The sequence below is a fragment of the Dipteris shenzhenensis genome, chromosome 7 (assembly GCF_047967505.1).
Source record: "Dipteris shenzhenensis isolate YYH24624 ecotype China chromosome 7, Dip_SZ_1.0, whole genome shotgun sequence".
In the NCBI taxonomy this organism is placed as follows: domain Eukaryota; kingdom Viridiplantae; phylum Streptophyta; class Polypodiopsida; order Gleicheniales; family Dipteridaceae; genus Dipteris; species Dipteris shenzhenensis.
This window is the reverse complement of record NC_141602.1, coordinates 24,266,511-24,281,797: the sequence shown is the minus strand read 5'-3', so window position 1 is coordinate 24,281,797 and position 15,287 is coordinate 24,266,511.

Sequence of the window (15,287 nt, the reverse complement as noted above, 5' to 3'; positions counted from 1 at the left end):
CATTTCCAAAACAACTATGACATGTTCATATTATTAGGTCAAAGACCATTAAAATCACATGATTCAGAAGCCATAATCTATCAATCCATAAGAAGTTAAGGTTTGCATAAGAAGGTAATGGCTATCCATCCATAAGAAACCAGGTCTACATGAGATGATAATGAAAACATGAGAAATTAAGTTTTGCATCAATCCATAAAAAGCCAGGACATGCTCTCTAGACCTCATCAGCCAAGTCATCTATGTAGTCTAGATGCCCATGATGCCTCTCCACCAACTCATAATCGAATGTGCTATCTCCTGCCATTTGGGTAGCCACATCTTCTGCATAGCAAGGCAGAACACTAAGCTCAATTAGTCAGTATCTAACCATGCTTAAATTATACACATAGATCAAATAAATTACTCACTAATCAAGAGGTGCATCAAAGTCATAGTCTGTCTCCTCATCATCTATCATGAGGACTGCTTGATTCACACTTGAAGGCCCTGCCTCTGTGAAGTTGTCTCTAAGCATGCCTTCTAAGTATCCTGTGCAAATCTCTTTGTCATTGTCCACTGCCATGCATGGACGTCCTGAGTGAATTGCTGCTTTCATCCCAGGTGCTGTACCTGCACCAAGCTCAAGCACAGAGCCTCCAATCGGACACAACAACTCCATGAACATCAACATCATGGAGCTACTCTTCTCCAACCCACCACGCCACTGTCCACCCTTTCCCTCTTTTATGCACCGTACACTTGAAGGCAAGTAATGAGTGATGAAATAATTGTCCATGCACACCTTAAGGGATTGGGAAACTTTATTTGCCCTATCAAGATAGTGATGTGCCTTCTTGCCAATCCTAGAGAACAATAGGATTTGAAAGGCAGTAATCTACATAAAACATAGATTGAAAAAGTTAATGGAGAATACTAAAATACGAACAAACAAGAACATGACAATCATGTAAATAGCCAAATGACATACCTTGACACCAAAGCCAACATTATCCGCAACATCAATGCAATCTCCCGTCTCCACGATCCATCTACATGTACTAACTATAAGATACCAATAGCTGAATGCAATTCACATAAACAGACATTATCAACTGTGATATATTGCTCACCTACAAGAAACCTCTAGTCTCATTTGTCTTGCCAAACGCTCAACGAATGAAGTGGATACAGGTGAACACATCACCAATGTCCATCCATAATCATCCATCACAGATGAAGCAATAGCAAGTGAGCATGAGATATGCTCCTCATTTAGAATGTTCCATCCAGGGATTCCACCCTTGATTCCACTCACTATTGATCCTGTAGGAAGGTCAATCAAGCAAAAATCCACACTCCATGCAGCATTTTTTCCATTGCGTGACTTCTTCATGCCACCAAGTTCATGGTAAAAATTTCTTATGATTTGAAAAGCCCCATCATACTTGTATTGCTTAACTTCTTTTCCAAGTGATACATAATCATACTCCCAAACTTTGTAGTTCTCTTGTGAGATACGAGTTGCAAATGATGAGAAAGTGGACAAAGGAACATAAACCATATCCGTATTACACACTTTCTTGCTAAGAAGAGACTCCTCCTTTCGTGGATCATTGTCTACAATAACAAAGAATCCTAAATTAAATTTGTAGGAAGCTTCTAATCACTTTGAAACATGAAAGAAAGAGTTATAAGAAAATAGACCTGTGTTAGAAGTGCCCGTTGGTTTAGGTCTTCCACCTCGTTTGTTATTTGGAGTCACATGACTTGCCTTTTGCTTTTCTACTATTGCTTTTTGCTCCTCTTCAAGCCTCTTCTTTTGTGCCTCATCCATGTTGCCCGACGAACCCGAGTTTGACTTGCACTCACCTTTTAAATGGCGATCATAAGTTTCCTTCTCTTCCTCGATACATGTTCCAGCCTTCATCTCGATCCACCAAGGGCAGTGCTTCCTTTCCCACTCCGTAAGCAATATATGACCATCCTTATGCTTATTCTCTCTAAAAATATGAGAGGTGTACATGCAATAAGTAGCAGGTGCAAGCATAGTCCAAGCCTTGCAAATGGATGGTACCACCTTAAGACTCTTATTTGCAGCCAGATAATGGAGATACCTAAATGATTTTTAGGATAATATAAGAGAATGCAAGGTATTACAAAGATATCTTTCAATTGAAAACGAAAGCCAAAACGCACCTGTAAACCAATCGTCTGCTGGCATTTGTAAGATCAACTTGCTTAGATGGAACAACAGCAACTGTCATCAATGAAGCAAAAGGCTCAAACAAAAAAGGCCTGTGTCTCACTATAATGCCATCAAAGTATTCCAGAATAGAAGGACTGTCTGGAAGTGTAGCTGCACCCTCAATGCTTGATGATTTCATCACTTGGTCAAGCAATCGCCCAGCATCTGCCAACACATGGTCCATCCATACTTCTTTTGCAAGCCAAGGTATGAAACCATGGTCAGTCATAGGCATCCCATAACTCTCCTTTAGATTGTCATCTGCACCAAGAAGAGAAAGAATAGATAGTTGCTTTGCCTTGGAACAGGTTGCAATTGATACTTGGTAAAGCTTCTCCAAAGTGATCTTCATTGATGTATCCTCAAATGGTAAATTCCAAAGGATATTAAACCACTCCTTGCCATGGGAAGGATTGACTATTGAAAGCATCTGCCAAATAGTAAAGTTTTAGAAGAGACTTTGATACACACAACAAACCATATATTAAGGTTTTCAAAGTACAAACTAAAAATTTGCAAGTTGTAACTATAGATTTATAATTTTCAAATCATATATTATGGTTTATGAGTTGTAAAATTAGAATTTGAAAACTATAAATTCAAATTTGCAAACTATAAATTCAAATATCTGAGATATAAAACGTAGAATTTTGTGGACTACAAATTCAAATTTGTGATCTATAAATACAAAATTTGGTAAATTGAAAACTTACCCGTGTAATTTTTCTTCGATATGTTGCTCCCACAGTCTTTTTAATCTCATGAATCTTGGACTCTCTCTCATCCTTTGGCATGGAAGAATGCAATTTCTTGCATTGAGCCTCAAAATCTGATTTCCATTTCCCCTTTCAACATAAACAGATAATCTCATCATAATGTTATTGGAACACAAAGCAAAGTCACAAAAAAAGAAAATATATAAACTAAAGAACTAATACTTACAGCAAATACCATCCTCCCAAGAATAGTTTGGGTGAGGGGATACCACACCCTTCGTCCACTTCCAATCTCTTTCTGTCTTGCCAACTCAATAGCTTTTTTCTCCTCCTCACTAAAATCCTGAGTAAAATATTGAGCATCACAAGATACGAGTGTGCTTGTGTGGTACAAATAATCCTTGAGATTAGTAACAACAATTGCATCTTCATTAAGCCTGCAACCATTGACTTAAATGAATCAAAATTGGTTTCATTTACAAGCACTTACCATCTCAATATAGAAAACATAAACAACAAGGCTTACAAGTTAAATCTTTGCAGAGCAGCAACAAGCTTAAGCTCATCCTTTGCTTCCGGTTCAATAACTTGAGCTTGCACTCTAATGTGTCTAGACTTGATATTTGTGTAAAGCTCTTCTATGCTTTCCATCCAAGATGCTGTACGATGATTTCCTTCCCACACGAAGAACATTTTGTTTGATAGAAAGCTCCATGGTGTGCCAATTATCTCTGATTCAAACTCATCATTAACTAAGCTCCAATTCTTGTCCCAACGTTCTCTTGTGACATCATCAACATCCTTCGAAGACCCATCAGGCATTTTGATAGATAGAATAAAAGATCCTTTTGTCGGAATGTATCCCTCTATTTCAAATGCTCTTTTCAAAATGGTCAAATCATTCCTAATTTGACGCACAACTGGGTTTATGAGACAACGACACAAGGGAATTCGAGGAGGTGGAATTTCTTTAGTTACTGTAAGAAGCTCTAAAATATCTGCACCTGAAGGTCTCTCAACACACTCTGGAATGATATCCTCCACATCATCTTTAACTCCTACTTTGTTGGATGGTTCATCTATAGTTTTATCCTTGTTCTCCTCAGGATCCTCAATATCATTTTCAATGTCAACTTGCTCAAGCTCCTTCAGTTCATTCTTGACCTCTGACTCTTGCTTCTTCCTTTTGCCACCTTTCCTTGTGATAGGACTAGACACATCACGTTTCTTTCTCTACACATTTGAAGAACTCAATTACAAGATTTGCAAAAATGCAAAGGTGAAATGCAACTAGAAAAAGAATAAGAATCCAAACTTACTGGAGGCATTTGTTGCACAACTTTCAATAAGCTCACCTGCACAAGAAGAAAAACAAATAAATGACATAGTGAAACCATCTTTGAAATGATTAAATGAAAAATGACAGAGTGTAACCATCTGAAAAATGACAGAGTGAAGGCACGGGAGAAATTCAGCTGAACAGAAGAAAGCATGGAAATTCAGACTGAGAGACAGGTGAAAAGGAGCCTTGGTGGTTAGCGTGGATGGAGAGATAGGTGGAAGCGAGCCTTGGAGGGAGAGGGAAGGAGAGAGACAGGAAGGACGAGTGATGAAGGGAGCATGGAGAGAGAGGAAGGACCGAGTGATGAAGGGAGCATGGAGGAAGAGGAAGGACGAGTGATGAAGGGCGTATGGAGGGAGAGAGAGGAAGGACTGAGTGATGAAGAGGAAGAGGAAGGACTGAGTGATGAAGCTAGTGAACACTAGTTTCGCTGGCGAAACTAGTTTCGCCAGCGAAACTAGTGAACGAAGGGATTTATGATATTTGTGTAGCCTGAAGTATATAAAAGCCTGAAGGGCGAATATACTAAAAACACCAAGAAGAGCTGCACTCGTTATCGAGGGAAGTTCAGCTGGAACAGCCGACGCAAGTACCAAACCAGCTTCATTACTGCTTACACTTCATCAATGAGAAAGCTTACAAATGCAAAACGACAGCCCATCTCTAAAACGATCGTGGGCGATGCAACAGTCAACAGTAGCCAGAAAAAAAACAACTCAAATAAAACTCAGTGGGTGATGATGCATACCTTGATGAAGGGAAGCGACGTAAAAGACAGCCTTGGAGGCAGAATCGTTTGGAAGCTGAGCTCAATCCGGAGTTTGGAGTTTGAAACGTCAGTCCTGGAGGAAGAATCGTCAATTTGATAGGTGCGCCGAATCGTGACTCTATTAGTCCAATCTGGCAGGTGCGCAATATCATCACTCTGATCGAGAAATGACAATAAGCAAGAGAGGGAGTAGACGTCAGCAGAGAGAAGGAAATGCAGGATAAGAAGATGATGGAGAGAAAGAAAAGGCAGAAAAGAGGGGGGGTCTTTCCGTACCTGCTTCGCTGATGGCAGAGACGAAGAACAGTCAGGATCTGTATATGGTTGCAGCGCGTTGCGAACCGATTCGTTAGTGGAGGGAAGATGCGATGCGACGATGGCAAGCAAACGCTGGAAATCGAGCATGCAGAGGTCGTCCGTCTCCGTTGATCGATGGTTCTCCGCCTCGAATCTATCTCCCTTGGAAGTTATGCCGCCATAGCCACTATTGCTGGCGACGGATGAGAAGAAGCTACGGCGGCAAGTGCGTGCCGGCAGAAAGTTCCACTCCAGACAACAACATGCGAGATAAGGCGACCAGAGATCTACAGACTGTGCCGTCGTCTTGCTCTGGAAGAACAATCTCTCGCAGGACGACGATTGTCCAGCTCTCCGGAAGCCTAGTCGTCGTTGCGAAGCGGCACGCATACCAAAACGGAACGCATGGCTATCGCGATGCAAGACACAATTGACTTTGCCCTGCTCCTCGCTCTTGCAGAGCATCCGATTGCTGCAGCAGCATCTCTCGCCAAGATCGGGCCTTGCCGCATCCCCCTGCGCAGGATCAGCGAGCTACAACAAAATGCACTATGTCGTTTGTGCCAAGACTGATTACTTCCTGCATGCAAAATCCCTTCGGCTACGAATCCCCTCGCCCGTTGCCAGCATTCCAAGTTTTTATGTTCGGCACCGAGTGTGAAGAGAATCCGTGAAGGATTTGAATTCTGAGAGGACCAAAAATTTGTGATAAAAGTAGGGAAGGCACGAACCAACCAAAATCTATCAAAAAGCCGTCATCGCTGGCAGCAACACTAGTGAACACTAGTCTAGTTTCGCCAGCGAAACTAGTGTTCACTAGTTTCGCTGGCGAAACTAGTTCGCCACTATTTTCAGTGGTGAACTAGTTTCGCCAGCGAAACTAGTGAACACTAGTTTCGCTGGCGAAACTAGTGGCGGAAACTAGTGTTCACTAGTGAACAAACTAGTGTCCGCGGCGGAAACTAGTTTCCTACAGCTTATTAGCTATGATCTTTCCTACAGCTGTGGCAGCAACACTAGTGAACACTAGTCTAGTTTCGCCAGCGAAACTAGTGTTCACTAGTTTCGCTGGCGAAACTAGTTCGCCACTATTTTCAGTGGTGAACTAGTTTCGCCAGCGAAACTAGTGAACACTAGTTTCGAAACTAGTGTTCAGAACTAGTTTCGCCAGCGAAACTAGTTGTGAACACTAGTTTCGAAACTAGTGTTCACAACTAGTTTCGCTCGAAACTAGTGTTCACAACTAGTTTCGCTCGAAACTAGTTGTGAACACTAGTTTCGAAACTAGTGTTCACAACTAGTTTCGCTGGCGAAACTAGTTGTGAACTTCACCACTGAAAATAGTGGCGAACTAGTTTCGCCAGCGAAACTAGTAAACACTAGTTTCGCTGGCGAAACTAGTGGCGGAAACTAGTGTTCACTCACTAGTGAACACTAGTTTCTACACTAGAAACTCAACTTTAATTTAATTTAGGAATGTTACACTTTAACATCATGTGTGCACAATAGGATGATACTGTGAGAACATAAAGAAAGCTCTAAACTATCACTGTGTAAGCAAAATATTGTGATAAGGGACCTATTAGCATACTAGAGAAAAATATTGTGAGACCTACGTCCTCATGGAATATCTCTTCGTCTAATCTTCTTCAACTAGTCCATTCAGACATATGTGGGACTCTCCCTCAATCAAGAAACCATCATATGTACTTCATTACATTTTACATAGGATTTTTCTCACTTCACTTATGTGAAACTAGTGTAGAAACTAGTGTTCACTAGTGAGTGAACACTAGTTTCCGCCACACACTAGTTTCGAAACTAGTGTTCACAACTAGTTTCGAGCGAAACTAGTGAACACTAGTTTCGAAACTAGTGTTCACAACTAGTTTCGCTGGCGAAACTAGTTGTGAACTTCACCACTGAAAATAGTGGCGAACTAGTTTCGCCAGCGAAACTAGTAAACACTAGTTTCGCTGGCGAAACTAGTGGCGGAAACTAGTGTTCACTCACTAGTGAACACTAGTTTCTACACTAGAAACTAGTGTAGAAACTAGTGTTCACTAGTGAGTGAACACTAGTTTCCGCCACACACTAGTTTCGAAACTAGTGTTCACAACTAGTTTCGAGCGAAACTAGTGAACACTAGTTTCGAAACTAGTGTTCACAACTAGTTTCGCTGGCGAAACTAGTTGTGAACTTCACCACTGAAAATAGTGGCGAACTAGTTTCGCCAGCGAAACTAGTGAACACTAGTTTCGCTGGCGAAACTAGTGGCGGAAACTAGTGTTCACTCACTAGTGAACACTAGTTTCGCTGGCTAGTTTCGCCAGCGAAACTAGTGAAGGCGTAGGCGTAGGCGTGGGCGTAGGCGTAGGCATAGGTGTAGGCATGGACGTGGGCGTAGGCGTAGGCGTAGGCGTAGGCGTGAGCGTGTTCACCGAAACTAGGCGTGGATGTGGGCGTAGGCGTGGGCGTAGGCGTGTTCACTAGTTTCGCCAGCGAAACTAGTGCCAACGAAACTAGTCTTCTCTGCCTCCCCTTCTCTTTCTCTGAACTAGTTTCTCTTTCTTTGCCTCTGCCTCTTCTTCTTCCTCTCCCTCTCCACCCTCCTTTCTTCCACTTCCGTTTCCCTTCGACCTTCCTCCTTCAATGGATTTTGCAATTGTGTCCAATGACAATAGGTCGAAGACACTGCAAGTTGCAACAACGAATGGTGTTGCACGCATTAGTAGGGAATACCTTCACTTAGCATTTGGACTTTCACCGAGCTCAATCTCTTTGCATCAACTACTTGATAGCAAGTGTGACGACTTGTCCTTTGAGGTTCCCTTTGTAGGTGAGGAGTCCTTGTTTCATCTTGACACTCAGTTTGGAACCACCTTCATTGTTAGAGGTGTAAAGCTTTTGACAGAAATCAGTAAGGAAGTGTCGGATAAAAAACAAGTAGATGAACAATCCGATAAGACCATGAGTTTGGTTCCTCTCTTGAAAAACCTTCCTGCAAGAAGTGCACTCAAAAAAGCTATGGACATTGTAACAACAATACAAGAAGTTGATGCACTTCCAGTAAAGTATGATGGCAATATTTTGTTTGAGCTTCCCGCTTCGGACCTCCCTAACCGTGCTGAGGGGACAGAAACCAAATACGACAGCCATGTTTGGACGGATGATATAACAAGTAATATGACAGGATTTGATGGTTTAGTTAGAATTCGAAGATGTGGTGGGCATCTACAATGCAAAAACATATTTTGTCCTTACTTGGAGAGAACCAAAGAGGCCAATGAGAAGCATTGGCAAGGGAGACTTTCACGAGTGTGTCCTCAAAGATCATATGTTGGCGAAAATAGTACTCTTAAGTGTTTGCATTGTGGTGCTCGTCCTTTCTGCGAGCAAGAGTGCCCATGTAGGCTATTCTTATGTTACCCACACCCCAAGGGTGATACACAATTTAAGAGGTGTGTTATACACTCAGGGTATCATTTGCATCCCGTTGGTGAAGGAAGTTCTAGAGGTGCTGTGAAGGAAGTTAAGGCTAGGTTGACTAAGCTCATACAAATAGATGGGATGGGAAGACCTAAAGCCTTGCAAAAAACATTAGCAAAGAAAATAATATTGGATGCCGTCATTCAAGATGATCCGAAAGCCATGAGTGATGCTGAATTGACATCATTACTAGAGAAGATTACTCCAACTTTGGACAAGAGAAGGTATGTGCATACTTGTCCTTTTAATGTGATTAAAAGTACTCAAGTTTTTTTGAAAAATAAGTAATGGGATTTTGATGCTACATGTTCTTAACTGTAGGCTCGCACGTTGGAAAAGGGAGGCCCAAATTGAAAGTGGATCCTTTGCAGATGGTTATGATGCTCTTTTACAACTGAAAAGAAAGTGTGTATATGATTATTTTCAGAGCATGGTGTTCCCTGGACAACTTGAATTTTCTTCATTTGAAAGATGTCATGTTTTCAAGATGTCTACCAAGGGACATGGTAGTGGTGTTGATCTAGTGAACAAGATGAGGCCAGGTGGAGAGTTAGGATCGTGCTGGGTTTGCTTTGATTTTGTCAAACGTATGCATGATTGGAATACAATGGCATGCCATGTTTACAACCCTTTTGTTCAAGAGCTACAGACTATTGCTATTGGGGATTTCAAGGTTGAGGATACAGAAGCCCAGATCCTTTTTTGGGAAATGTTAAATAGAGTCATGGAGAAGGAGGGATTCCCAAAGCCTCAATTTAAAGGGTTTATGGCTGATGAGGCACAAGCAAATTGGCGTGCAATTAGAATGGTATTCAATGGTGATGCCAATAAGGTGCTCAAAGAAAAAGAGAGATCTTGCTTATTCCATTGGGAGCAAAGCTTGGAAAACCATGCTAAGTTCCTTCCATCATTTGATCGTGAGGAGTTCAAGCTAAGGTGTAGACAGTGGAAGAATGCTCCATCTCAAGAAGCTGCAGAAATCGAGTTGAAAAACCTCCGTTCGTGGTTCAAGCATCATGCACATAAGAAGGACATCTCCATTTTAGAAACATGGATTGTGTGGTGGCATGCAAGAGTGGCTCATTGGGGAGAATACATTCTCAAGGTAGGTCTATTGTTATTTCATTCACAACTTTATTGTTTTTTGATTATTGGAAACTAATCTATGTTGTGGCACAGGGCATGGAGGGATCTGACCAGTTTTTAGTTCCTAGAGCCAACCTTGCAGAGTCAGTCCATGGAAGTTGGTTGGCATCGAATGACGGAGTGAAATATGTCACACTAAAAAATGCTTGTGAGACAGATATGACGGGTGCTTTGCTGCAAACTGCAAGATACACAGAATATCTAAAGGGACTACACTTGGGTTGTGGACCTAGTTTGGAAAAGCTATCTCGAAGGCACTCTTATGGGGACATAGGGAGCAACTCATGCAAGTTCATTGATCTCAGTAATGAGGTGGCTAGCAAGGTGGATGCAACTATTGGAGGTCAAGATTGTATGGGTGATTTGAAGACTGTGAGAAGGAAGCGGTCAAAATCTTTCTCAGAAGCAGTGTATGCAAATGATTCACATCGTCCAGAATACCAGTATGTAAATCAGCCAAGAAAGAGAAAACAAAATACCACGCCAATCTTGAAAACAAATCAATATGTTGAAGAAGAGGTAGTACACAAGACTATGTGGGCTATAAGAAGAACTAATGCAGGTAGTGAGGTGAGGTGTCAAGGATATTTAGAGGACAAAGGAATCAAATGCCACAAATTGATAGATCACAAGGGTAGGACGGGAAAGAGAGGTGTTCCTGCACCTAGCTTTTTTGGGAGAATCAACACCAAAGCAGGCATTCGAAGGCAATTGATTTGGTTTTGTGGGGATAACATGGACCACACATGGACACCATCAAATTGCATTGAAGGAAAACCACCTGAGGTGCCGAGGGAGTGGCCTATTGAGAAAGGGACAAGCCTGGATGAGGAAGAAATGAGGTTATTAGTAGCTGGAGGATTTAGATTAAAAAAGCAATGCACTAGGGCCAAATCTGCTGATTTAACAAGTAGACCGAGCACAAGGGATGGCATGGTTGTGGAATGGGTAACTGAGGTGACATGTGAAATGAGAACAAGGATAGCTAAGTCTATTTCCTTGGAATGTGTTGTTCACAGTGTTAATATAGTTGTCCCTAGAGAGCATGTGGAGTACCTAGTTTCCACTCCAGGATCACGTAGAAAAGGGAGCAAGTACAATGTTGTGGTTTCAGTGTTTCCATCATGCACATGTCTGGACTTTATGGGCCATTCTCAAGGGCAAAACAGATATATCCCATGCAAACATCTGTATTACATTTATATGCAATACTTGGGTCTAGATGAGAAGATACACATGTTCATTCACCAATCTGCACTAAGTAGGCAAGAACTCTACCAAGCTCTACCTGCTTGCTAAGAAGGGCGTTTATCTCTACTTGTGGTTATATTAAAGGAACTTGCATAGGTGCATACAAATATTGTATGACCATTGTAGCTTGTGTTGACTTTTTGGGTGCATTTTGATAGTCATTTGCTTCACACAATATAGCTATATGTATGTAAACAGTATTTTGTTGCCCACAGCTTCTTTAAGAGTTGTGTATGAACAATGTATTACTCACCACACTATAGTTTTTGGTGACCTTTTGGTGTGTTTGAATGGTCCTTTTATAGAAATCTATCCATGTCTCTCAATTCAATCTTCCTGAGATTCTAGACCATTTGACTATAAATTGTTTGGAAGAAATATTATTTTTACTTTATTTTTTTGCACATGATGTTTATTGAAAAAATATATATATTGAAGGTATCAAATTAGACTTAACTAAAGGTCCACTGCTCAGATCGCTCGTATGTTTTTGCTCGGAAAATGCTCGTCCCCGATAAAATAGGAAGCATATAAGTTCTCAATTGGAAAGAGGAATGAAGAAGTCTTTAATTTTGAAAGCCGAAAAGCCAATGTAGAAAAGACAATGCAATTGCTGAAAAATGAAGAAAAGCAGAAAAAGAGACCCTTGGAAAGAGGCAATGAACAAGGCTTTAATTTTGAAAGGCGAAAGCCAATGAAATTGTGGAAAAATAAAGGAAAGCAGAAAAAGAGACCATGTTTCTATTGTGGAATGCTAGGGCATTTGGGAAAAGAAAATTGATATGGATGAAGGCACTTCTGCAAGTAGAGGCAGAGGAAGATGGAGATGAATCGGAAGAAATGCATTTGCAGTAGAGACAGAACAAAGGTAGAGGTAGAGGCAGACATAGACATACTTATGCCAGAAGGTGAAGAACTTTATGGACCAACTCCTAAAGATGAAGATGATTTCAAATATAGATTGCAATTGCTTGTTGCACAGACTACACATTTGGAACACGAAAAAGATATGTCTAAAAGCTCTTTAGAGAACCCAAGTCTCCTCATCTTGGTTAGTCGGTTCTAGAGGCATATGAAACCTAGGGAAGATTGGTTCACTCATTTGAATACAAATATTCATAAGGAAGATCCACAAGTTACATATAGGAATCGTCAGAAGCTCATGGTCAAAGGAATAGTCGATATTCCTATTGGATTGCCTAATGGTGACCTCAAGATATTCATAATTGAATTTGATATCTGTAAGTCAAATTTCATATCAGCAAATTAAAGTGGATCTTTATGTTGATGAGTGTGCAATCCTAGACAATCAACAAAATGTGAAGGTTATTGCAGAAGGTGTAAGATAGGGTAACATGTATAGACTGTATATTGATGTTTTGCCAACAAATGCAAGTGACTGTGAAAGCGATGAAAAGATAACATCACTGATGCTTTCAGATTTGACATGGAGCATATCATGTCCTTGGAATCAGTTTCCACCAGACCATTTTCTAAGCATCTGTAGGCTATGTTCCAGCCCTCCAGAAGTGTACAGCAGACACTAGACGAGACAATACATGGCAAGGCAGTGGATTCAGCTCATGTACCAGCCACCCAGAAGGTGTGCACTAGAGATCTAGAGCAGGTAGAGACTGAGATAGCAGCAGTGTTTATGAGAGCAATAGCAGCAGAGCAGCAAAAGCAGCGATTTGCCTGCGTAGAGAGCTCATCCGGTGAGCAGATCATCTTATTGGCAGAACAGGTGCTGGCTGGTAAAGAGTTTTGTCCTCCTCCCATAGCCACATAAGTCCTCAACAGAGGTGCACAGTGGAAGGAGAGAGCAGTGCATTAGACAGTGGCCTCAAATCCAGCACTAGTGGGCAGCACCGCCCACATACTGTGGTTTGTGAGTGAGCCATTTTTCAATACATTTTTAGGTCCTCTCTTGGATGTTATTATTCAAGTATTGGCCTTATCTTGCTGTCTATTCCAAATCTGAGTGTGGTTTACATTTACATGTATGTGTCCACATCCTAAGAAGGATCTACAATTCTCAAGGTGTGATCTCATGGGCAATTCATTTTTCATTGCATGTTCTAACATGATACTAGAAGCTAGGAGTTGAGGTAAGACATACATGTTCAGATATTACTGCAATGTGGTATTAGTCACGATTCAGATATGTAAGAGCCAAGAAAGGTGATTGAGCTCCAAGGACCAACAGATTGATAAAGGACTGGATGAGAAGGTCAACTTCGAGGTTGTATTTCAAGAAAAGTTTTCTATTTCTCAGTTTATATTCCAGTTTCTTGTAGCCTCTGATGCCTTCAAAGATACAGTTATCCAACTTTGGGGAAAATGGTAAGCTGGATGAGAGCAATTACCCAATCTAGAAGCCACATGGTGGGTAGAAAGATTTGGAAGGTTGCCATAGACAAAGAACTGAAACTCGAGGATCTAGTGGATGCCACGGGTAATCTAGTAAAGAAAATTAACCCAGAAGATGCAGAAGAATTGGAGGAGGACACAGAATTGTTATGTCTGATAATTACCTTGTCATCAGATGCAGTGATTCCACACATTCAGTTGGCAAATACTTCAGTGGAGGCCTAGACCATATTGAAAAACTTGTACAAGACAAACAATACTAGTCAGATTCTTACTCTCCAGAATGAGCTGTTTACAATGAAGATGGAGGAGGGAGATCTGGTAAGAGAACATTCGATTAAAGTCAAGGTTGTCATAGATCAGCTAGCAGTTGAAGGTTTGAATGTCGACACTGCGTGGTTAGTATTAAATATGCTTCCCAAGAGCTTCAGAGGTTTGGCGAGTGACACAAAACCTACAGAGTTGTAGGTTTGAAGGTAGACACAAATCAACTTGAGTTGTTAGTACGAAATGTGCTTCCCAAGAGCTTCAGAGGTTGATCATGACAGTGATGTTGCAGAGAGATCCAAGCATTCAGTGTTGAGGAGCTGGGCTCGATGCACAAGAGCAAGACATGAGAAGAAGTACAGGGATGACAGCACACAGGACAAGGCCTTTCTTGTGTCAAGCAAAGGCAAACAAGGGTGTGAACCTGGACAAGCTAAGCCCAAGATGGTGACTCTTCAAAAGAGCCAAGGGACTCTTTGAAAAGTGAATGCAAGAAGAAACGAAGAAAATGTGTCTATTGTGACAAACTTGGACACATACCAGAAGATTGTAGATTGAAGGAGGCTGATCAATAGAAGGATGACCAATCCCAAAAGGAAGAACCAACAGCCAATGTGCTGAAAGACTAGTTGTTTTTGGTAGTTGCCTCAAGCATCCTAGAAATACTATTTGTAGAGACAAGGGATGATTGTCAGAATGCCAATCATTGAGTGTGGATCCTCTAATTTTCACTTCATGGAGGACAACATTTGGCACTTAGAAACAAAGATTGATACTAAGGAAGAACTTTGGACACATAGCAAAATGTGTCTATTTTGGCAAACTTTGGACACAGCAAAAGATTGCAGATTGAAGAAGGTTGATTAATAAAAGGAGGACCAGTCGCAGAAGGAAGAACCAAGAACCAATGTGGTGAAAGAGTAGTTGCTTTATGAGTTTAGCAAGACGATATGGAATGTTTGGTTGGCCTAGAGTTCTCAAATAAAAGAGACTTGCAGATGGCCCGGCAGCTAGAGGAGGTATGACTAAAGCAAGTGGGTGATGTGGAATTCTTGGAGGACACAGAGCTGACAAGCATGGTTGCCAAAGAAGCCTTCCCAAAGAGTTCCAGTTGCATAATGCTGGAGATTTAGAAAGAAAACTCTATCAAATACTTCTTATAGGAGAGGGGAGAGCACAAGGAGACTATGGGTATGAACTTGGAAGACTTAGGATCCAAACCTGAGGATTGCTCACAGAGAGCATTGATCCGGAGGTAGTTAGAGTTTATGGAGGGATATTTTCACGAAGAGATTCAGATGGTCGCTAGCACTTGGAGGGCTACATCATGGACGAGTCACCAAGTACAATGAGTGTGGATGATGCGGAGCATTTCCCAAATGACATGGACCACACCATTAGAGAGCAGATGTT